Here is a 24,441-nt window from a genome sequence, read left to right on the forward strand (position 1 = left end):
GGTCATGATGCTGAATTCAAAGGGGATGGGTCAAGCAACCATGGACAAAATGAACTCTATGAGACTCTAAGCAAATCAAGCCTTTCTTAAGTTGCTTTGTCAGATATTTTGGCCCAGTGACAGAAAAGTAACTAATCTCCTTAGAATTCTGTGTCTTATTCCTACTCCACCATTGCTGTTGGGTTTTAGTGATACTCCAGCCTTTTACATCATAGGTTAGAATACTTTGCTTGCTTTTAAAGTTTAAGACCTGGAAGGCCATGTCTTAAACACATGGTTTGAAAACAAATGAACAAACCACCAAATTCTTTCTATTCTCTCCTGGACCTACCACAATGAGATGATACTCTCTTCCTTGTACATCAAATCAATGTCTTCAAGATTTCTAATGAACTCTGCAGTATTAAATGCAGTAGCTCTTTGGTCCTCATTCCTCTTGTCCTATTTGCATGCTTTGCACATATAGTTTCTCACTCAGTCCTTATCATAACACTCTTTACTGTCTAGATTTCTTGAATTTCTTCATTCCTCTGTGGCTGATCTTTTTGATAACCATTGAGCTGCATCTTCTTTCCTAACCTTGAAACTTTGGCGATTTAGTGCCCTGTGCTGGAGTTCTTCTTTTCTCATACTTACATATTTTTTGTAATCTCATCTAGTCTTGGAGTTTTAAAAAGCATCTAGCCACAGACACCCTCCTTTGAGCTTCAGATTCTATACTACTAGATATCTCATTTGAATGCCTAAAAGACATCTTAATTTAACACATCTAAAACCAGATCTTCCCCCAACAAACCTGTTCTTCCTCCAAACTTCCAAAGCTTAGTAAATGAGCTCTCAGTAAAAGTCCCTCTGTTTTCTCAGACTAAAATCCTTGGAGTTATACTCAGCATCTTCTCTCAGACCTTCAGCTAATCTATTAGCAAGCTTGTTGGTGGTCCTTCAAAACAGAGTGAGAATACTGTTCTTCAAATCTCCCGTATTCTCATATGATTTACAATGCTCTTTGGCTTGGATTATAATACGGTTCTTTTCTTCCCTATTCAGTCTATTCCCAATACCAAAGTCATTAACAGAAAGCAACAGTAATTATAATTACAATATTGATGTATTATTGGAGTTTACACTTCCATATAGCTCATTTTTATCTTTGGCAATATGAGAACATGGGAAGATTTGTAAAGATGTCATGAAAGTTTCTCTCCCTCGTTGTTTAATCAAACATTAATCAAACTTACCATTTCAAAGGATTTTGTAGATGTAATTAACATCTCAAATTAATTGGTCTTACAATAAAGGTAGAGGCATTTTCCCATCAGATGAGCTCTTTAAAAACAGAATTTTCCCCAGCTAGTAACAAGCAATAGAAATTGGAAGCATGAATACTGTTGGCTTTGAAGGAGGACGGGTGGTATATCAGGGAGGGCAAATGGCCTATAAGAAGGAGATGTGATCCTTAGGCGAGAGCTGATGGGGAAATGAGGATCTCAATTGTGCAGCCACCAGGAACAATTTAAACAACTATCCTTCCTTGAATATTTGTTTTCAAAGAAGAGACTGCCTCATGTTTTGATTTTAGTCCCATGGGACCCTAAACACAGAAATTAGGGTCAGAGATTTCACCTATGAAGCCTACCTATAATTCCGGTGTATAGAACTTTGAGATGAAAAGAACATGATATTTTAAACAATTGACTTTATGGTAATCATTGTGCAGCAGTAGATATCTATGCAGAAAAAAAAATGAGAGAGTGGTTCTTTCTATGGTAAATGTCACTTTGAAAATGAGTAGTATCTTTATTTTTCTTTTGAGAAAACAGTTATTAATGAAAAAAATAGATAGTATTTTGTGTCAGATATAGGTAGACTTGGTACTTAATTATTTACCTTGATAACAGAGTTTTAAGTGAAAATGTGGATTGCTTTTTTTTATTGCCTGGCAAAAGAAAGGATTCAGTTACTTCAAAAATACAAACTGTGTTCATTATATGATAGTCTTAAATCAACTTATTATTTGATTTAGTATGTATGATCAATATTATGATATGAAATCAATATATTAAATAGTATTTTCATAGTAAATGCAAAGTTATTTTATATGTTTTTGCTGAAATTAAAGAAAATTGAAAGAAATTAAGTCTAAGAAAATTCCAGGGTAACTAAATTATTGATATTTCTATTTTCATTGCTAATTCTCAGAAATATAATCAAGTACAATGAACCAAGTAACATCAGCACCTGAAACAACCATAAAAGCTAGTAGGATAGAAAAGATGAACATTACCTCTATAAGTCATTGCTTTCTTTTTTTTTGCAGGGGGACCCTAAACCTTTTCAGAGTTGCTGGGGATATCAAAGGTGAAGTGCTGTACAGCAAACAACTGAACTGGTTTTGCATTTTTATAGAATATTTTATGTGCATTTCCACCAAACTTTGCAATGTTTCGTTAGTTGTATCATAGTTACTTTTCTGTTGTTGTGATAAGACATCATTACCAAGGCAACTTTTAGTAAAGAAAGAATTTATCCAGGGCTCAGGGGAGGGATGAAGGGAGGTGAGAGGGGAGGAATGTCATGAGCTTTTGAAACCTTAAAACCTACCTTCAGCAACATACCTCACATCCTCATCCTTTCTAAACAATTCCACCTCCTGGAGACCAAGTATTCAAATACATTGGCCTATGGGAATCTTTCTTATTAAACTACACAGGATATTATTTTCTTTCTGTTTTGCAGTTTGATGAGGAAAGCCAAAAGGCCTAGTAGGGCTATAACCTATTTCCCCATATCTAACTGCACATGGCCTGCTACAAAACTACTATCTTTCTGGAGGAAAGAGTCTCAGGAAGTAGAAACTCATACATCTCAACAGACATTGGTAGGGTAGGGGGAATTTACTCATGTTTCAGTGGCCACTCCACACAAGCTGAGTCCCCTCTCCTGCTAAAGATGTGGAAATATCAGGAAATCCTGAGAGTAAGTTCCATAACAACACCAAAACCCTAGGTGTTACAGTCTAATGGACCCTTTTATATTCTAAGAATGCTATACATAAAATGTTATGTAAAAGTAGAAAAAATTAATTTTCCCTAAAAAAAATCAATATTTGAAATTCAACTCGAACAATAGATAAAATGCCTCCTAAGATCACATTCAAGAAGTTGACTCCATCCTTCAAATATGGCAATGACGTCAGGTTATTATGGGATGGTAACTTCTTTGTAAGTATAACAGGTATAGCAAGCATCTCTCCTTACATGCTAAACTGAAATTGCCTGAATTCTTGGATGTAGGGAGGGGACATGCTGAGATGTCTTTACTCTGGATTCTTGAGGAAACAGTGGTCCTAACTGTGCATATGTGGGATCCTTTTTCCTGGAAGATCTAGGAAAACTACGAGTATTCCACTACATTCCAAAGACCAGGCTTTTAAACAATGACAATTTAAGGTCTTCTGTGGCCTTCAGGGTCTCAGTCTCCCAGCCACTGCCTTGTTTTAATGTCTACTCATAAGATCTAAGAAACTTGAAGCAGAGAAACATCTGTTTGCCATCTGACAGATTGGCCAGTAGCTCAGACGAGGCAGTCCTTTAAAAAAAGCATGTCAAGAAAATGTAATTGCATTTAGCAGGAAATAAAAGCCCTGTGCAATACAATAAGGATACTGCCGTTTATTTATCATTATCTTTTGTGCCAAATAACATATGTGTATTTTATGTTAAATATTTCACTTATGTTTACAAATGAGGAGCAAAGGCTTTGGGAGGGCAAGTGTCTTGCTTGAATATTAGGAAGGGTATAGATGGGGCTAAGACTTCAGTCCACATTCTGAACAATAATGAGAGCAGCATTCTTCCATTTGGCTATCATTAATGTTCCCAGTGGTAATATTTTTTATTTTATTTTATGAAAATAGATTCCTTTCAATTAATATATCTTAATTATGGTTTTTCCCTTCCTTCACCCTTCCTAGTTCCTTCCCACCTCTCCCCTCATGTGGCTCCACCCCCTTATTGTCTCTCATTAGAAAACAAACAAGAGCCTAAGGAAATATAATATAATAAATATAATATAATATAATATAATATAATATAATATATAACAAAACAAATTAGAATAGGACAAAATAAGCAAAAGAAAAAGAAGCTAGCTCCTATTGATAACCACTTGCAAATAAACTTAGTTTTCTCCAAGGGAATCTCACTAGGTCAAGCAAGCTACTCCTAAGGATAGGCTCGCATGCCCAGCAGTAGACGGCCGACAGAAAATGAAGTCAGTGGCATCTTTGGAGGTTACTTGTCTCATAATGTATGTCAGTTTTTAAAATTACTTTTAGTTTTTGTTTACAGTAATAATCATTTTTAGCATCTTACCATTTGTGGAGGGAAGCGTCTTTACTCATAGGTCTATGTCTTTGCACTACCTCTTCCTCTTGAGTATGGGAAAAACCTAGGGATTACTTTCTAACAGTGTAAGACTAGAGAGATAGGATCCAACCTTTATAAACCTTGTTCAAGGAGAAGCAAAATACCTCTTAGAGAAACACCTGATAGTAACTGATACTCTAAGCAGACAACTAAGGAAATTGACTTACCAAAAACAATGACTTCTCCTTGGGTACAGTTTTAAGATACATACAACCGCATCAAACATCGAACATCAAACACCTTGACTATAGTTTCATAAGAAATCCTGAGCCAGGGAACCACTCAGCAAAGCAACTCTCAAATTCTAACCTACAGAAAAGAATAATAAATGTGGCAGTCATCTCTTATATTACAATAGGTATTAGGAACTATTCTGCATACCAGCATTACTACAAAAACAGCTACTGCTTTTTAAATATATTAAAATATCAAGAACACATTCTAAGATCTCTCAGTGCAATGACCTGCATTATACTTTCAACAGTCCAGCTTCATAGTCACATCTGACAAAGACATAGAGAAGTAGGCACACCAGACCAGTACCTAATATGTTTGAGATCTATGACTTAAACTGAAGACTTTTCTAGAGTTTTTAGCTTCAGAAAGGATGACACTGAGAGAACAAACTCTGTTGTAGATGCTACTTGGGTATAGTTTGGTTGGATAGATTCTTGGGCTGCTTGGTGGGCTCTGGTGTAAAGAGGCAGTTATGACCAACTCTTCTGAACATGGCTATCATCTTTGAACTAATAAAAGTAGTATCATTTATGTATCACATTGAGCTCCTTTTGGGATGGTTCTCTGGGATGTGCACTGTCATGTGAAAAAATGTAAAGCTCTCTGAAGGACAAAAAGAAACACATGAGGGCAGTCTCCTAATTTCTGTCTTGGAAACTGGCACATTACCATATCATAGGAAAGGAGTTGCTTAACTCAAATCTCAGCTCCATGTGCAGATCTACAGTGAAGGAAACACAGAATCAGTGTGGAAGACTGTAGCCAACAGCACTGAAGCACAGCTCTCTATGGCTTTAAACCCTCTGCTTTCTCTTGAAAAACAAAACAAAACAAAACAAAACTTCTGCAGTCCTAATATTGTAGGATTCTTGCACTCTCTATTCAATAAAAAGTAAATTAGAGATAGCAGCAACACAGAAAAGATAGAGAAAACACAGAAAAGATTGCATTCATTAGAAAAGGAACTTCAACTGGGAGTAGCTAGGGCACTGATGGATTTGGGCAGTGGGAAAAACAGGGAGGGTAGGCAAAGTCTACATAAGTGAATGCAGATGTGCCCAGGCTAACCGAGAAGGAAGACCCAATGCAGAGATGCTACTTAAACTGAGAGTACAATGACACAAGTTTTCTTGGAAGAGAAACCACATATACCAAAGCAAGTGTAGCCATAGATAATTCTGATGGGTCACAGTGAACAGGGAATTCTACAAATGAGGAAAAAATGCACCTGAGTCGTTAAACTAACTACTTTCCCCATCACTCCTTAGTCCATATGTTCTAGGAATCCTGAGAACAGAGACTAGGTAGGAACCTTGGAGCAACCTCTTACAAGAAGGATGACTTTGTTGCTTTTCATATCTACCTTTGTTAAATGCCTGTATCATTTAATTTAGAAAACAGTTACTCTTTCAGTTTTCCACTTGAATAGTGTACTAAGTAGTTAGGTACTATCATATGAGGTCGGTCCATTGCACACAGTGTGGATATTTTCCAAAAGAAATCACAGTCAGTGAGGGGAAACTTTCATGGACATTCAAACAAACCATGGCATGTCTTACAATGGAGGTGAGTATGAGAGTTGTGGGGGAAGCTAAGGACCTCAGGGAAGATGGGGCATCCGGGAGGAAATGATATACACACTGGGAGTGTGGGCCTAGAGGATAGCAGGGAGAACTGTTGGTGCACAAACGTGGAGAGTAGTGAGGAAGCATCATTGGTTTGGAGAAGAGATGATAAATGATAGGAATGCGGGATCATGAGAGTGAATGGATGAGAGGTAGGGAACCTTTGTATATCAGAAACAGAGAAAAACTCTTATCTCCTCTCATCCTTTTTCTGTCTCCCAGCTCCTTAAGGGACCATCCCTCTTTCTGTTGTGTGTATTTTGGTTTTATTACTGCTGTTGACTCCATGGACTTCTTGATGCACATTACTGCTGATGTTAATCTTCGTTGTAATATTCTTTCTTACACTTTCAGGCAGCTAGAAACCCACTGAAGACTTCTCTGTGCTGGGTTAAGTAAAGCCAATTCCCTTTGCTTCTCCTTGGGGCTTTGGCTTTATTAGAAATATTAATGAAAAAACCATATAGTTTTTTAGAAGTGGAAATGTCCACTTCCCTGGGCTTTATAGTTCTTTGGACTTTGAGGTTTTATTCTCATTTATAACATGCAAGGTCCACCTTAGGGCATGTCAAGGATGGCACTGATGAGTCAAGGAACACAAAGAACATCTTTGAGACTCATGGAAGGTGGAAGGTGGAAGGTGGAAGGACTATGTGATTTTCTGTAATCCTTTTAGCATCTTCAAAGCATGGCATTAGTTTCGTCGGGCTGTAGGCAAGCAAATCCATGCCTATAGAAGTGCACACAATTTGCCCAATGTCACATAGCCAGAACAAGGCATAGCTAATGACTTGACCTATGTCTGACTTATAAGTCAGTAGCTCACAGAACATTCCCATGTCCCTCTCATGTGTTCCATAAAACCTGATGACCACCCCCCAATGTACTGGATCCAAATTTAGTCTAAACAATTGTCCAACATCCATGATCACAACATATGATGGTTACTGCAACATACCATCCTCAACTTTTCACAAAAGTTCACCCCAAGTCACCTTTACTTTTGGATTCTCTCAGGTCAAATAATATCACATCTGTAATTATCTTTGTATATAGGAGAGGTTGTTGGGATATGAAGACAATGAGCAGTATAGTTACTGGTTCCCCTCATAAGTTTATTAATTTCTGGGTCAGAAGATTTACAGAAATCAGACTGTTTAAAGTACTTCAGAAATGCAGAAGCCTCAGGGCCAGGGAAATTGGAGCTTCAGGGGCTTGGTAAGTCACTAAATTTTAGGTTTAACAGTTTATGAACCAACTCTAATTGTACTGTTTCACACTTGGCCATACTGAATCGTGAGACTAGCAAAAGAAATATAGCTAACTCGAGGCCAAGAATAGAACCAAAACCCAAGGCTTTATTTTAATGGCTAAACACAAGCATCTAGCCCCTCTCTTTTATCCAATTCTTGAAGCAAAAGCAAAGGACTGAAAACACATAGGCCCACAAGGAAGACAAATGGGAAATGTGCTGACATTAGGTGAAAGAGGACTACAGACATCTAGCTGAAAAGAGAATTCTCTAAGTCAAGCCTTGGGATCCTAACAGTGTAAGTATGCAGTTTGATCGCATCTGAAATGCAGAAGTGCACTGGGAATGGAGACAAGAGGCTTAAAGAAAACCTGAAACCAAAGGAAAGTTGTTATTAAAAGCACAATATCAGAAATACTTCATTCAAAAGGAAAATAATTAAGAATAATCATAATAAGAGTAGCAGATAGAAAACTGAAGAGGAAATGGTAGCCAACTAGAGGATCAACCCAGAAAGCCCAACAACTAATGGAGAGCCAGAAAAGGAGGAAGTAATAGCAGTTTTAAGATAAAAGTGTTTCTGTCTACAGGGAGAAGGAATCCATGTTCTCTCCTCCATTCCTATTACTATGACCAGAAGAAAGTCTGGGCATTACATATAAAGAAAACATATTGAGACGCTAAAAGATGAAAAGAATTCTGTCAAGAATCCAGACTCAGAACTTAGAAAAAGATCTATTCAGGAAATGGGTCCCTCTTTAAACACCAGCAAGTATGGACATAAATAAATATTAAATAGACAAATAAATAGACAAACCCAGCCTAAATCCAGTCTCTTAAAGCCAACGGAGCCAGGTTAGAAAGGCAGAATCTTTCTACTCAATATGTACTTCCATAATGCTACAAAGAATCTATGGCCCTGCCACACTGTGTCGAAAAAGGCTCAGTGGGGGAACCCAGGCTCATTGTTTCTTATCTGTAAGGGAGACCCTATCTAACTACAGTGGCATTGACAAAAGCCAAGGAAGGATTCTGGACTGCCATCCATGCTGATCAGTAAGACACGTTCCTTTGTTTTCCACAGTGTTGATAGAGACCAGCTAGGAACCTGACTTGCCCTTCTTACTATCACTGATGAAGCCTCTCTCTTGTGTCTCCTGGTGTGGTATCAGGTGAGGTTTAATGACAAGTGGCGAGTTTGACCACTGCTCAGCAGCAATCAAACAAATGCATAGGAATAACAGCTGAGATTACTAGAAATGAAAAACTTCTGCCTGGGCATGATAACCAAGAATACCATCCTGGTGTCAACATAAATTCACACAAGAATCTTGATACCTAGGAGCTAGAGAGATAGTTTAATGGTTAAGAGCGAACCTACAGTTATTGCAAAGGAAGAAGATTTCATTCCCAGAACCCACATAGTGACTCATCAGTGCCTATAACTCAACTTACAGAGGGATATAACACTTTTTAAAGGATTCTCTGGGATCCTATGTGTACATGGCACACAATAAATCACAACAGGGCACATATATACATGCAAATTTAAGAAATTATTTAAAAAGAATTCTGGACTTTTAACTTCAGCTATGCCTGGAAATCTCTTGTAAATGTTTTTGGAACAGGTTCCAAAATGGCAGATAATATGCAAAGGTCTCAAAAAGTAGAGTGCAAATGTCCTGAGAAGAATCAATCTTTATGCCAGCAACCAGAAAAGCCTCAAACTAAAGAAAATAGAAGAAATATGCCACCAATAGGAGGATGAGGAGGAGGATAGAGTTATCCAACAGATTTCAGACCACCCATGGCTTGAAAGGACAGATTTTTATAAGTAATCGGTAGAATTCTTGTAATGAATAAAAGGAAAGTCTCAGAAAATTTGACAATTTAAAAACATGGAGAAGAGATAATGAAAAGCCAAGTAGAAATCTGGAAATTTTAAAACAAAAACTTGGAATAGCCAAGACAAACAATTCAGTGTATGGACTCAAAGGCAAATCAGAAAAGGCAGAAGAATTACTAACATGGAGAGGGCCATAGCAACCCTCTGAACAATAGCGATAAAGCCAGCTGTTGAAAACAGAAGCACATCTAGGGAACTGGGGTAGCTAACACAAGATATGACATTCTTGTCATGACACTTCCAAAGAGAGAATGGAAAGGAAGGGCTGGGAAATGTTTGAAGAAATAATGACTAAAAACTTCATGAATTTGGCAAAAGGCACATGAAGTTATTCGCGAAAGTGACTGAAGCCCGATTAAAAAAAAGTTTTCACCATGCTCAGCATGACCAACCATCTCAAATTTAAAGACAAAGGAAATACCAAGAACATCCAAAAAGGATGAACACTGTACCAGTAATGAAGGCAGATCACAGGATTGTGGGCTTCTCCACAGATACTGTGAGGCCAGAAGGATAGAAGCATTTTTTTCAAGTATTGAAAGAAAGCCTTTGGTGTGGAATGCATGACTGGCAGAACATGCTGCGGTGCCCTGATGCCATGAATTGCTAATCACCAACTAAAGAAAACAAATATGACACAAACAACCTGGGTGAACATCCATGGAATCACACAGTGAAAAGAGCTAACTCTAAAACTTAGGTCTTATATACTTCCATTTATACTTGATTCATGATGACCCAAAATCATGGAAATGGAGAACAGGCAAACTAATGAGTTCCAGGAGGCAGGGACACAGAAAATTGACCAAATTCCTATGCCAACAACTAAGGTGAAGACAATCTGGTCAGTGAGCTGACTCTCAGTAGGCAGAGGTATTAGTGTTTAAACTTGATAGCTTAAGTTCCAGCCCTGGATCCCAAAAGAGATCCTTAGGATGTGCATACCTTCATACACACACACACACACACACACACACACACACACACACACACACACACACCTCCCTAAATAAGTAAATGAAGTAAAGCTATTAATGACTTTCAAGGAAAAAAATTTAAGCACTTTTAAATATTTCATTCTTTTTTGTTTGTATTTTAAGACAGGGTTTCTCTGTGTAGTTCTAGCTGTCCTGGAACTCACTCTGTAGACCAAGCTAGCCTCAATCTCGGGGATCTGCCTCCTGTGTGACCTGAGTGCTGGGATTATAGGCATTTGCTACTACTCCAGGCATCATAACATTACATTCTTATACAATATAACTTCTGCATTTAGGGCCCAGGGATCATTGCAGAAGAGAGGGTGCAAGGGTTGGAAAAGCCAAAAGAACAGGATGTTTTATGTAAGAGTGTGTCCTCTGGAAATACCAGAAGTGCTATGCCCATGACATTACTCCAACATGGCTGCCTAAACATGACCTGAACAAGGAAGGCACCAATAGACGATGGACATGCTAAAACAGAAGGGAGAAAGATCAAGAGACCTCAATAGGAGGCAAAGACCTTTAGGCAGTTAAAGATTATGAAGAGACTGGAAATAGTCTTCCCCAAAGAAGAGCACTCCAAGTAGTTACCCAATACCAAATGGTCAGTTCTGAAAAATGTATATGTACACTTAACAGATTTAGCAAGTTATATACATGTATGTGTATTATTATGTTGTATCTAATATATGTATAAAATGTATTCTACATGATAAATAACATTATATATATACAAATATATGCACATATTTACATGCACACAGTAAAAACTCCAAATCACAGAGCTGAGGTTCAGGGCAGCTGGCATCGTCACCCAGGTCTACATGATTCTTAAGTTCCAAGTTCCTTTCCAGCATGGCTTCCTGAAGACCTTGAGTTCTACTTTTTTAAAGTACAGATTTCCTTGGGCTGGGCATCCACAGGCACTGCAAAGTGCATTTTCTTGTGCCAATACATGGGGAACGCCATTTTCTTTCAAATCTGTTTTTTTTCCCCAGACATCCTGTCCTCACGTCCCCATATGGAGGCTCCCTCTGCACCAGGTCCTAGGGACTGGGCAGGAATACAGGAGCTCTCCTTGTGCCAAATGCAGCATGCTCTGTGGTCTCAGGATTATTTTTCTCATCTGACTGTCCCATGTGTGTTCCTTCATCCCTACCCATGTGTTAATCTGTTTATTTGATGGCTTGCTAACAACTGCTTGAATTCACCAGGCTTTTATTGAGAAATAACTCTAGGTAGAATCCCTAATAATTGGTGAGACTAATAGGAAACTATGGTATTAATTCAAACTCTTAGTTTTCAAGAGTCTCATAGAGTACTGCAGGGTACAGAGTTCCCACTGCCTCATCAGGGAGGTTCTAGGAATACAAAATTGGCAATTGGCACTTGAGGATCGGAAGTCAGTATGTTACCTTGGATGAAAAGGTAGCAACAATGAGTAGTTACATCCATTTATCTCTTACCATGGCTTGCCCATCCAATAACTTGGCTTTTGTAGGTTTGTGCCTAATGAGTCCTGACTGGTCAATATAATGGTTTTCCAGACATCTGGTGCTTTATTCTGTCAGTTAGGTAGATACAGGAATGAACATCCTCTAGAGTTCAAAAAGTCTCTTGAACTTGGACTCCTAATTGTCCTGAGCATCATAATAAATTGGGATTATTAGAAGTGCAATGTTTTAAACTTCACTTGTGAAGCACTGTATCACAGAATCCAGAGGGCATCCCGGGCATCCTCACTGTTGTACATGAAGCACCCATGGTGAATGCCAGGTAGGCTATATCTTCAAACACTATGCTCTCATTGAGTAGTAGTGGCTTTGAGAGGTGAAACTAAGAACAAGACCAGGCATTTCAGATAGAGACACATTAAAGAAAGTCTCAAACTTATAAAAACAGAGTGAGCTGAGTGGTGGAAAATAATTCAATGACAGGACTTTGGGATGTGTAGCACCAAGGAAAATGGTGGATAGAAGGAAGCAAAAATGCTGACAGGTAGGTAGAAACTGCAAGGGTTGAACTCATGCAGATAAACCTGACTTCATTATATGGGCACTTGGAAGTAGAAGTACATATTTTAAGAAGCCATTTTAAATATATTCCCACAAAGTTCCACAAGACGAAGGTCTCAGATATTCTAAACCCTACTCAGAAGGTCTAAACATTTATGTGCCTTGGTGTCTTTGTGGAGCAGCAATGTCTACCTTTGGGACCACTATAGGCCTTTGATGAGATGGCACATTTCTCAGTATATGGAAGTTTTCCTATTTGCATTTTCACTGGGCAATCATTTGGTGTTCAGAAAGATCTATGTAGCAGAGGTGCCAGCTAACACACCTGGGAGGCAATAAGGGTCTGATGGTGTGAGGGACTCCTTAAAGAGAAGAAGTGACAAGGAATGGAACATGGGGACATTGTTCTATCAAGACTTGCCTGTGTGAAAAAGATAAAATAGAAGAAATCAATGGAAGAGGCGAGTAGTTATTTCATGCTCAGCTCTTTATCCTTAGATTCAGACTTCCACATGATCTATAGCTTAATAGTGATGAGTATTCATAATCACAACACCCTTTTAAGAAAGCAGGCATGCTCCCAAGCCAGTGTGTACATGCCATCTCACCATCTCGTCTTAATTACGCCTTGCCTTTTCCCTGTGTTTTTCCCACTACCCCGACCTTCTGTTTACAGCGCCTTTCCTAGAAGCCACCCTGCTTAAGCCAAGGTACTGGAGGATCAGAAATGAGAGTGAGGTAGCGTCCAACCTCCTGCACTGCCTGCAGGTCAGATTACAGGCAGTTTTGCCATGGGCTTCCAGTGTTCTTCACTTTCCAGTCTTTGCCACTCCATAGCAAATGCGCCAACTGTCCTCTGGGTGCTGTGTTCTGGGAATATTACAGAGTCTAACATGGCTTGGTTTTCTCAGTAATGAATGATCTGGGTGGGTGCCTAGAACTCTATTAAAGCTCTTGATTCATTAGTTTTCCTGTCTCCTTTGGCCTAGTGATTATAACAACATCCCACTATCATTTGGTACTGTCCTTGATGATCCACCAAGATGGGAAAAGATGAGTGGGTAGGGTTTGAAGGTCAAGGGTATACTCATTCCCCAGCTTTCTTTTCTTAAGGTTCACAGGGCACTTCCAACAGAGCCCAGAAAATCAGACTCAATGATAGAAAGGAGAGGGACCTTATTCTTATGGAATCCATGCCTGGAGAGAAATCTCATGACCATGAACACAGGAGTCAGTAAATAAAAAATGCATGATTGAATGAATAGATTGGATATTTGGTTGGGTAGATGGGTGAGCAGACTGATAAATGGTTGGGTGGATAGTTGAATAAGTGGATTGGGGGATAGGTAAGTGAACTGGTAGGTGTATTGTTAGGTGTAGAACACTTTCCTATAAATGTTACAACTAACAAGTTGACCAATGAGTAATTCAGAAATTTTGAATCAGAGAGATCTTAAATTTAGAGCATATTAATGCAACATTGGTATAATTTGTTACTATTTTATTATTTTAGATAGATCCAGCAGACAGTAAAGTAAAAAATGTTCAACTCTTATCTTTAAAATACACAAGGTAGCATTTTTATAAGATTGCATGAAATAAGTGGCGAGCCTCAAGTTCTGGACGATTTGTGTTCACTGTGAGCCATATGAACAGGCCCAACAACCAAGGTGATTTGGAAGCTTCTAGAATTTGCCAATGGGAGGATCCAGAAACCTCCTAGGGATGAATGATGAAGTTTGAGCACTCTCCACACCTTGTGGAGTTAATTGACTCCAAGTCGAAGCATTCTCAGGAGGGCAATTGCTAGCATTAACTCTGCTCACTTGCAACCTTCAGGTCTGATAATCAAGGAGAAATAATCATGTGTAAAAGTATTCCTGAGAAAGCTAATGGATGCACAGAGAGGGGGGAAGGGGGTTGGCATTGAACAGTCCGCAGTGAAAGGCTCACCAGAAACCTTGGCCGAGATCAGGGAACCTAGGAGAATAAAGATGTGCTTTTCAGGTCTCAAATACTAAGAGTCAAGGTCATCCATGAGGATCTGGAGGAGAAATTGGAGAGTTCTAAGAGGGAGCCTTTCTCAATTTTACAAGCCCTGGAGAGACCCCAAAAGACATTTCTAATTGAAATTATATTTCCTTTTCATGACCATTACTTCGTTTTAATCTTTCTCCCTTTATTCCCATTGCTAACTTTCATTTGGTTTCATCAAGGTTCATTCTCACATATTTATTCCAATGGGGAAGCTGAGATTCTGTGATGAAGCAAGCTAGCTAAGGCCACGTAGATAGTATGTGCCCAGACGAAGTCAAGGGACTAAACCATTTCTTGGTCAGTAGCATATTTTTCAACTTACTGACCAAAGCACTCTCAGAAGGAGTTGTCTCATGCAGAAATGTCTTTGAAATATTTTATGGAAATATGCCATAGAAAACGTACATTATCAATATACAATTTGGATGCATTTTCACATTCTGCATGTAGATACAGTAAATGTTTAACACAGCAGCACAAGGGAGCTATGGCCCCCGTGAACACCACCTTGAGGAAGGCCACTGTCCTTGTTTCTAACAGTCTGTTAATTTTTCCTGCTTTTAACCGTTATGTAGGCACAGTCTCATGAACCTCATCACTAGGCAGAGCCCCTTTCCCTGGCTATTTTCTATGTGAGATTTTTGCATGTTTCTGCATGTGTCTGTAAGTTATTCATTCTTATTGCTGCTAGAATTCTATTATGTGAGGAGACTACAATTTATTATTCATTTTATGTTGACAAGTACTTGTGTTGTATCTAGTTTAAGGCCATTACAGATTGACTGACATTTTAATATTTTACTCTTTCTGAAGGGAAAGAAATACACGCTGTTCATAGGCGTCTACACTTCAACATGGAACTGCTGGAGTCATGGGGAGTGTATGTATATCTTCATTAGATCCAAACAGACTCCCAAAGCAGCTGGACTAATCTCTTGCCTCCAGCAATGAATGGCCATTCCCAACACTCCATTTCCCCAGACTCTTGCTATGTTCTGTAGTTGGGAGTTTGGCCATTCTGATAATGATAATGCTGCTTTATTATTGTTTTTCAGTGAAATTTTTTCTGAATAATGAAACTTGATACATTTTATATGTTTATTAAATCCACAGGCAGTGTCTGGGTTCACTAAGACCACAGTTAAAAGACGCCATAGATAGAGAGGCTTGGTTAACTGAAGCTGGGGAGGCGAAGGAGCTGGAAGACTGTGAGATGGCTTCCGTCTTGGACTAGCCTCGAGTGGCACATTTAGAGATGGAGATTATGAAGATGGAGAGAGATAGAAACAGAGATGAATAAATAGATAGATGATGGAGTATTATCCCACTTCCTAATATGACCATATGCTGAGTTCTGCATAGACACATGGAAGGAATAGCGTGGCACAGTTTGTTGCTCCTGAACACCCCTTTCTCAGGAACCCCACTCCAAGCTGAGGCTGGTCCTTGGTACCTACATGAAAGAATTAGAATGTACAATATTTGAAGAGGAGATGAACATTCAGTTCATAAATTAGCAAAGCGTATATGGTTTTGTGATGTTAAAAATCTTGGCTGCAGTTTTCAATGGTCTCTGTCTGGTTCAGTTCCCAACCCATGAAGGAATTTATAGGAACACTTTAATATAGAAACACTTAAAAATCCATCAAATGTCATTCATCAAAATCAAATTTATTATATTAATATAATTTCCTTCCTGTATTTAGCCTTTGCACTGCACCAGGCAGATTTTTGATTTTACACCACACTGTGAAAGGACTTAAGACTTTTTGTCAAACAATGGCATTAAGCAGGTAGGCACATATGTATATATATGCAAGTGTACCTGCCACTAAATAACTACCCCTCACAGAGCATTCCCAGTGCTGACTTCCTCATTTTCCTCACCCTTTCAACATCATTATCTGAGCACTAGCTGTTTCCCCATACTGTCCTATTTACAGGACACAGTATACAACACAGGATACAATCTTGTAGACAACCCTAGAAAAAGGCCCATTCACCTTAAATTTATAGTCTGTAACTCTTTAAGGTGAAGAAGGATTACAGAACACAAACAAAAGTACAACTTACCCCTCCACCCGTGTGTGTGTGTGTGTGTGTGTGTGTGTTTGCACGCACATGTGCGTGTGTGCACATGCACGTGCATGTATTCATTCATGTTAGCAAATACTGGAATAAAGAACTGTTTAAAAGTAAAGCTGTGTCTACTGAAAGGCTGACCTCAAGAAGAATCTAAGTGAACCATGAGACTCCCAAATGTAGTCATTTATAATGTTCTTGAGAATTTGGCTTTACTAATGAAGGATGCAAAGAGAAACTTTGCATGGCTCATCTCTAGTGCAAGGTGATGTCACTGTCTCCTAATTAAATTCTTGGAGAAGATAGCTCTGTTTTATTGTTCAGAGGATGGGAACATCCCTTCATTTGAGGGGAAGTCTTTGTGGAGTCACATTTCCATTCTATAACCTAATATTTGTTATAAATCCATAAACATCTAAGTATACATGCACACAAAACAGATTATATATATGTATGTACACACACACACACACACACACACATATATATATATACACACATACATATATACACATATTGATAAACATGACCTTCTTAGGGCATCATGCAGTTTTTATGGAGAAGGATTAAAAGTTTACAAGTTGTTACTTGCCTTTTTGGCTTTGAGGCATTTAAATGAATATGACTCATTCCTAATTTCAGCCTTAGTCATATGGCAGAGCATGCCACATCTCTGGAGTTTATTACCATCACCCTTTATCCTTCTCCATTCAAAGCTCATCTATGATTCCATGTTGGCTGACGAGATAAAGCCTTAACTCTTTAGCGTTTCATCCAAGGCCATAGTCTGCGTTCAATTCATTTGCTTCTCTGCTCTTCTGTTCACCTTCCCCAATATGAGTTGTGGGCACATCAAACAGGCCAGCCATTCTCTTGATTGGAAAGTGCTTTTGGCTTCCAGGTCCACACCATTACATGTACCCTTAAACAACCTGTACCCTGTACACCATGTACCCCAAAGCAACCTCCTGGGAACATTTGGTGCTTAAGCTTTCCTGCTGTGTCCCCTGGAGTGCGCTTTTCTCTGTTGTCTCTCCATATGATCGGTCTCTTTGAAGACGCCCTTTCTGCTCCCTAGGACCCAGGTAAAAATGTCTGACCCAAATGAGAATTGCCTGCAGACTCACCTGGGCCCTAATTATGGTTTTGGCCTTGTGTTAACTCTTTAAGAGCAGCAGAAATTTTATATCCTTTATCCTTAGCAGGAGCATGATGCTTATCATATGAGTACAAATCAAGAAAGTCAAAGTTTTATGCACAGTAGTAGCCTGCTTATTATTAGGGGCAGACTTGTGGCCTTTACGTTTTTCCGCATACTGAATAGCTGCCCTACATACTGAATAATTACCCTAGTAATTTACCAGTAGCATATGTCTAGCATTAGAAGCAATAAATTATATTTGATTATTTACCTATTATGGAGGTTTATAAAGAGGAAAAACAACAATACAGGACGTTGATATAGGCTGGTGAATGCAGAAAATGTTAAACTGTGGTATAGCCCAGAGCAGAATTATGACGGTATGCTCAGGAGAACTGATGGCAGGATTCAGTGTAAAGCTGGCAACTGGCAGGGCAGGAGTCAAACCTTTTCTCTTCTTCAAGCTTGAGTCAGTGGAAATGTCACCTTACAGGCAAACCTAGAGAACTGAGGCTTTGAAGGGGTTTCCAGAATGTCCTTACCTTCTGCGAGGGAGGGAGCAGGGAGTGTTGCTGAGAGCACATCAAAACCATACCTGTCTACTCTGACAGGCTGCCAGGAGCTTTGGTCCCCCTGGACAAATTTTGATAATCTAAAGGCAAGCACTCTGCCATTTTGCTAGCTCAGGAAAAGAGGCTGAGTTTTCAGTCGTGTCAAAGTGGAAATAAAGACTTTCTCTGCCTGACAGGGAAAAAGAGTGACCCACACAGAGCCGAAGACCAAGGCTGAGCTCCGGAGGGCTTGCCGCAGGCAAAAGTGAGAAGATGGTGTGACTTTGACAGCGGCATCTTCCTTCTCTACTTAAAGGACAATTCTAAACTGGTCTGAGGTTCAGCTCCTAGGATGCCATGTGACATGAGAGACCCAAGGAAGGAGATGACCAAGGGCGTCACACTCACTCTGAGTTTCTATCACTGAAAGTCATGCCCTTGACTGTGCGAATGAAATTAGCTCACCGAATACATGTTTTGTTTATACCTGGCTCAGGTCATAAAGAAAAGTTAAGTGCTTTACCAGAATGTATTTACTGTAAACTAAGGTGCTATGGTTTGAATATGAAATGTTCTTAATAGACTCCTCTTTGAATCCTTGGTCTCCTGCCGCTGGTGCTAAGTGGGGACAGTCTATAAATTTAGAAGCTAGAAATTAGATGAAGGTCATAGGTCAATAAGGACATGTCCTTGGTGTATATTCTTCCTGGCCCTTCCATTTCCTATTTTGCCTTCTCTCTGCTAAGAGCTGAGTGCATAGGGCCAAGAAACCCTGCATCCTGAAACCATGAGTCAAAAAAAAAAAAAAAAATCCTTTCTCTCTGTCAACTATTTTTTGCCAGGTGATTGGATAAAGTGGTAAGAGCTAATTCATGTATAAATTATAAAGAAGAGTGTAAAAGGACCAAGTAGAAGTAAAGGAAGAGCATTATACAAGGATAAAAATAATTTGGGTTTATGAAGCACTACAAGATTGCTAAGATCTGTGTCTTGGCTTAAGATAGGCCAACAGAAGACATTTACACAATACTTCCTATCAGGCAGCAGAAATGTAGATAGTTGCAGAATAAAGGCTCTGAGGAATCCTGATCCCAGTAGCAGCAGCAATTACTGTCTGCACTTAATGTGGTCTAGGGGTTGTTCTAAGACATTGCTTTAATTTATCTAATCTCACAATGACCCAGAAGGCACACTGCTGGATAGAGTCACCTGGAACCATTGTCCTTCATTTGTGCCTTCCTGAAGCACAGGATTTGTAACTCAGAGATGATGTGGAAAGAGTGTCACCAGCAGCTCCAGTTAACTCAAATCTGTCCTAATGCAGAGGCAATTAGCACACTGGGCTATTAAAGCTATGACCTTGGTGGTTTTCAACATCACCACCAACAACTTAAAGAAACCAAGGCACAAATAAATTAAAGTTTGTGCAAAGACACACACTCCATGGGGCAATGAACATATTAAGCTCTTCTATTTTGAAGTTGGATGTTGTTCAGAAGGGATTGGAGTAATGAAAAAAAAAAAAAAACAAAAAAACAACAACAACAAAAAAAAACCCACAAAGGTTCTTACATTCCAGAAGCTGCAGCTTATGCTTTGGGATGAGTCATACAGAACAGTGAAGCTCAGGGAAACCTGCCTGTTTCCGTTTCTTCTCTTGGCATCCTCCCATGAGCCATGTCTTGAACCCTCTGTGTGGGAGTCACAGTTATTGTGTTTATGTTAACTGCTTCAGGGGGATGTGGAGCTTGACCTTGGCTGGAGGAGCCATTCAGTCCAATAGTCCCTCTGGGAAAACTTCCCACACTGCTGTTCAGGACACTTCCTGGGCCTCTGACAGGCAGCTGGATGGAACACACCCTCAGGCCTCCACAGCAGAGAGAGATGCCTGATTGCCCGTTAAATTGGAACACTCACTAGGACATCTGAAACAAGGGAAAGAAAAATGTCTCAGCGGTGTTTGCAGGACTGAGTCGTTGGAGCAGAGATGTCAGGAAGGGCTGGCCTCTGTCAGTGGCTAGTGGTGTGACTGTGAGCAGGTTATCTTGCACACTTCTGGACTTGGGTCTTCCTTTTGAGTGCAGAGGTGGAATCATGTGACTATGAAGTGCCCTTCATCTCCAGGAGGCTCTTGGGAAATGTGAAAGAGTTACCCAGCTTTTGCAGGTGCCACCAAATGCAATGGGTCACACATTGGTCAGTGCAGAGTTCAAAAGAAGTCTTATGTCACAAGAAATAAGACCCTAGAGAAACTACAGCAGGCAAAGATAGTACTGGGGTTATTTTCAAAGCAACAGTCCCTGAATAAACCTTGGTGGTTTTCTTTCAAAGCCTGCACATACCAGGTAAGAAATCGTGTTAGGGGCAGGCACATTCCTGAGCATGCTTAGTTAAGGACTGCATACCTAAGCATTCTCATTTAAAGTCATAGTCAAAAGGAAAAAGAATGGATGCATTGTGGGATATGATTAGCCCAGGGTTGGGGAGCACATGTTCAAAAGGTTAATATGGCAGACAGGAACACTTAGTCATGCTCAGTTTGCCTCATAGAGACGGTAGTCAGAAATCCTCTGGTCAAGCTCAGTTTTCTGCAGTAAGTTTTAGCTAAACACAGAAAGGGCATTTTGAAGGTGTATTAATATAGGAGTTTGCTTCTAAAGGTGCTTGCCTCTCTTGGCTAACAGAAGTGTTTGATAACAGACTCTTTTGAGATTTTGCAGAGAAGTTGTGAGCTCCTTGTCTGTGTTTCATAATAAATCACACTGTAGTGCAAAGGCTTGTAAGAGACAGTTCAGGGAGAGGACAGCCGGGCTTGGATTAGAACTTGGCTTGGCTTACCAGGCACTGGCACCATCTCGAAGCCTGCATGACTTCTGCACCACCTCTTTATTGGTGCTTCCATCATGCAAAGACCAACTCGAGAACCTGGAAACTGGTAGGGACTTTGCTTCTTGGTGATCTGGGGGCCACATGGAAGGATGGAAACAGGAAAAGGAAAGAGAAGGCAAGAGAGGAAAGGGCAGAGAGCAAAGAAAAGGTAAGAAGGGGTGAGAAGGAAAAGACCATGGTGGCTGTTGGTGTTTTATCACATAATTGAAGACAATGGTACATCTGAATCCATTCTTTTTTCAGTCAGGACACTGGGCCAGTGGGAGGGAGTCCCCTGTCCTACAGGACTGAGGGCTGTCATTATTAAGGCAGAGCTCTGCAGATTACTCTGACTCTAGCATTCTTGTGCCATTGTGGCTATTTGGATGACTGTCCCCTCATCCAAACTTACGTGTACTTCCTGAGCCTCTTCTCTTCCTTGTACCTCAAATTCGCTCTCTCAGTGGCTCCCTCCACGTCAGTTTCTCTCAGATAGGAGGCAGATAATGTCTTATTCCACTTAGTTCATCACAGACAGCACTGCTTTAGATAGTCTTCATCATCAGTAGTGGAAGAAAGGTAGAGTTACATATGGCTTAGAAGAAGTGACAGGCTCAACCAACATGTGCTCACTCTTCCCTATTTATTCCTTTGACGTCTACCTTCACATATCTAAGGGGCTTCCTAACATTGCTGTTTTTTGATTTTCGATGTTATTAATTTTGTTTCAGATCTAATCTGTTGGGTTTCCTTTTTGCAAGATAAAACCTGTTTCATAGCACCCCATTAACCCCAGGCATCTTTAGTATACACAAATGTCCTGTCCCATAAGCCTCTAGAATCACACTTTTGGATAGATTGTGTTTATATCATCACTTACCATAGAATACTGTTTTTGATTTAGGCTGTGTGTCACCATGATTCATCTTTTTTCGCAGCACTTTTTATTTCCCTGGGAATTAATAAGAACTTGACATTTTGTTTGCTTAATCATCTCTATTATTATCATTAATTTGATCCAAATTCTCTATCTCTTGTCTAAGACTCCTCCAAAGATAGTTAAACTCCCTGGGCATTCCAGCTACGTCTTTTCTTTGGAGGATGGTTTTCTGGAGTTTTCCTAGTATTGGATGACATGCACTGTCCAAGGGCCAATATGGATCTTCATTTCCTGTACCCATTGGTTCCTTCTGCCTCTTTTGTTCTATGTCCCAGAGTCAATGATTTTACTTTTTGATCCTTTGCTTTAGTTAATCATTGTAGCCTCTATCAGTTTCCTGGCAATGGGTACAGAAACTGAAATTTCAAGGCTGCAATGTTTACATATGTCTTTGTCCTTATAATATATTGAGAGTATATAATTTTAGGTTGGATACAATTACATTTGAGAATTTTAAAGGCATTCCTTCATCTTTTTTTTTGTTTGTTTGTTTCATGACTTGTTTTAAGAAACAATGCTGTTTTTTCCACTGGAAGTTCATATGATAATGCCCTAACTCATTGTTCTGAACTATTTTTGAGAATAACATTTGGTTTATTTTGTTTCCCCATTAAGCTGGATTCTGGGATCCTCTCAATTAAAAAAGTCAAGGTGTTCAGTTCTTGCAAATTTCTTAAAATATTTCTTAAATGACTTTTATCTCCTGTAGGTTTTAGGGTTTTATTTTGGTGTTGTTCTAGTCTACACTTTTTGGAGATAGGCTCTTTCTCTATAACCCAGAATAGCCTGGAAATCTTAGTCCTCCTGCCTCAGGTTATTGAGTGCTAAGATCATACATAGGCAGGCATGGAGTCCCACCCCAAGGTTTGCCATCGTCAATTGTTACACAATGTCTATTTCTTCTGCTGGACATCTGCTTTCTTCTAGCCTGCTCATCTTCTCAATGAGGAAATAAATCAGACAAGACATCATCTGCCTCTTTTGAAGTTTGCATTTGTTCTCTTGTAGTTTTTAAATATTTTCTTTTAAAAAATATTGTTTTCTCAATGTCCCATGAAAGCATATATGCCACTCTCCTTGGAGATACCCATCAAATCCTCATGACATTTTTCTCCTTGTGTAGTTTCTGTTTCATTTTGAGGTATTTTGTTTTCATTGATAACTTGTTTTGTCTGTCTTCTTTTTGGTACACATGCAAGCAAGTAGACACAAGGGTTTCATTTATTTGTTTGTTTTAATTTTTAATGACAGAATCAAAAATATACCTAAAATGGAAGCTTCTGGGAAAAAAAATATTCATTTTTCTCTTTCTTGTATCATCCCTCAAAATTCACCTTGACCTCTTGCCTGGCCTTGTGTTTGAGAACTGGGTCTCTAAAGACATCTATTTTTTGTTTGTTTGTTTGTTTGTTTGTTTGTTTTTGGTTTTTCGAGACAGGGTTTCTCTGTGTAGTTCTGGCTGTCCTGGAACGCACTCTGTAGACCAGGCTGGCCTGGAACTCAGAAATCCGCCTGCCTCTGACTCCCAAGTGCTGGGATTAAAGGTGTGTGCCACCACTGCCCGGCAAGACATCTTTTTTGACAACAGTTTTGTCCAAAGGAATATTCACAGAATACTTTGTAGGCATGAGGCTATTGTAGTTATAAACTTTGATAAAGGACTTGATCTTTGATATCTTGGTGATTTTCTTCTTGCCCATGGCAGCTGTCACTTTTCAGCCATAGTGGTCAATTCCAGCAACCAGGGCATGGTTGTAAGGGCAGTGCCACCATCAATGTTTTTCATGACAACAGCTTTGTGTCTGGAGTAGCATCTCGCTAGGATCAGCACCACTTCCCTGAGTTTCATGAACTTGCTCATTTCTACAGCAAGCAGCTAGCACCCAGCAGAGAGGAAAGGAGGACACTTCAGCTCTCATTGGGGACTTTGGACTTAGAACTTTCCTTAGATACATATCTGGTAATTTTAACTATCCATTCATATTGAAGAGAGGGGTCCTCGAGTGCCCAATGGAGTTCTGAGCTTGTGGCTATGTTTATGAATGTTGCAGACTCATAAAAGAGGTATAGTCACTTTTTTGGGGGGACATCTTAGGGCCTGAATGTTTTTGAAGGGGGCAACATCTTAGGGTCTGAATGTGAAATGTCCTACATAATCTCATGTATTTGAATGCTTGTTCCCCAGCTGATGGTGCTATTTAGACATTTAGAGAATTTCTAGGAGGTGAGGCCTTGGCAGAAGAAGAGGCAGAAGAGTTTTATAAAGTTAGTTCCTAAGATGTCAATAGTGAAATTTATAAAGAATCCTGAGAAATATCACAAACACCTAAAGGACACTTTTAGGTGGGCCTTGGGTTTTGTATCCTGGACCTGCTTCCTT

General features: G+C 39.5%; 1 pseudogene; it reads right to left on the reverse strand.

Annotated features, from left to right (window-relative positions):
* Positions 1-23,326: 23,326 nt before the first annotated feature.
* Positions 23,327-24,043, reverse strand: LOC117719187 (large ribosomal subunit protein eL27-like; annotated as a pseudogene).
* Between the last annotated feature and the right edge of the window lie 398 nt (positions 24,044-24,441).

This window comes from Arvicanthis niloticus, chromosome 13, assembly GCF_011762505.2.
Source record: "Arvicanthis niloticus isolate mArvNil1 chromosome 13, mArvNil1.pat.X, whole genome shotgun sequence".
Taxonomy (NCBI): Eukaryota; Metazoa; Chordata; class Mammalia; order Rodentia; family Muridae; genus Arvicanthis; species Arvicanthis niloticus.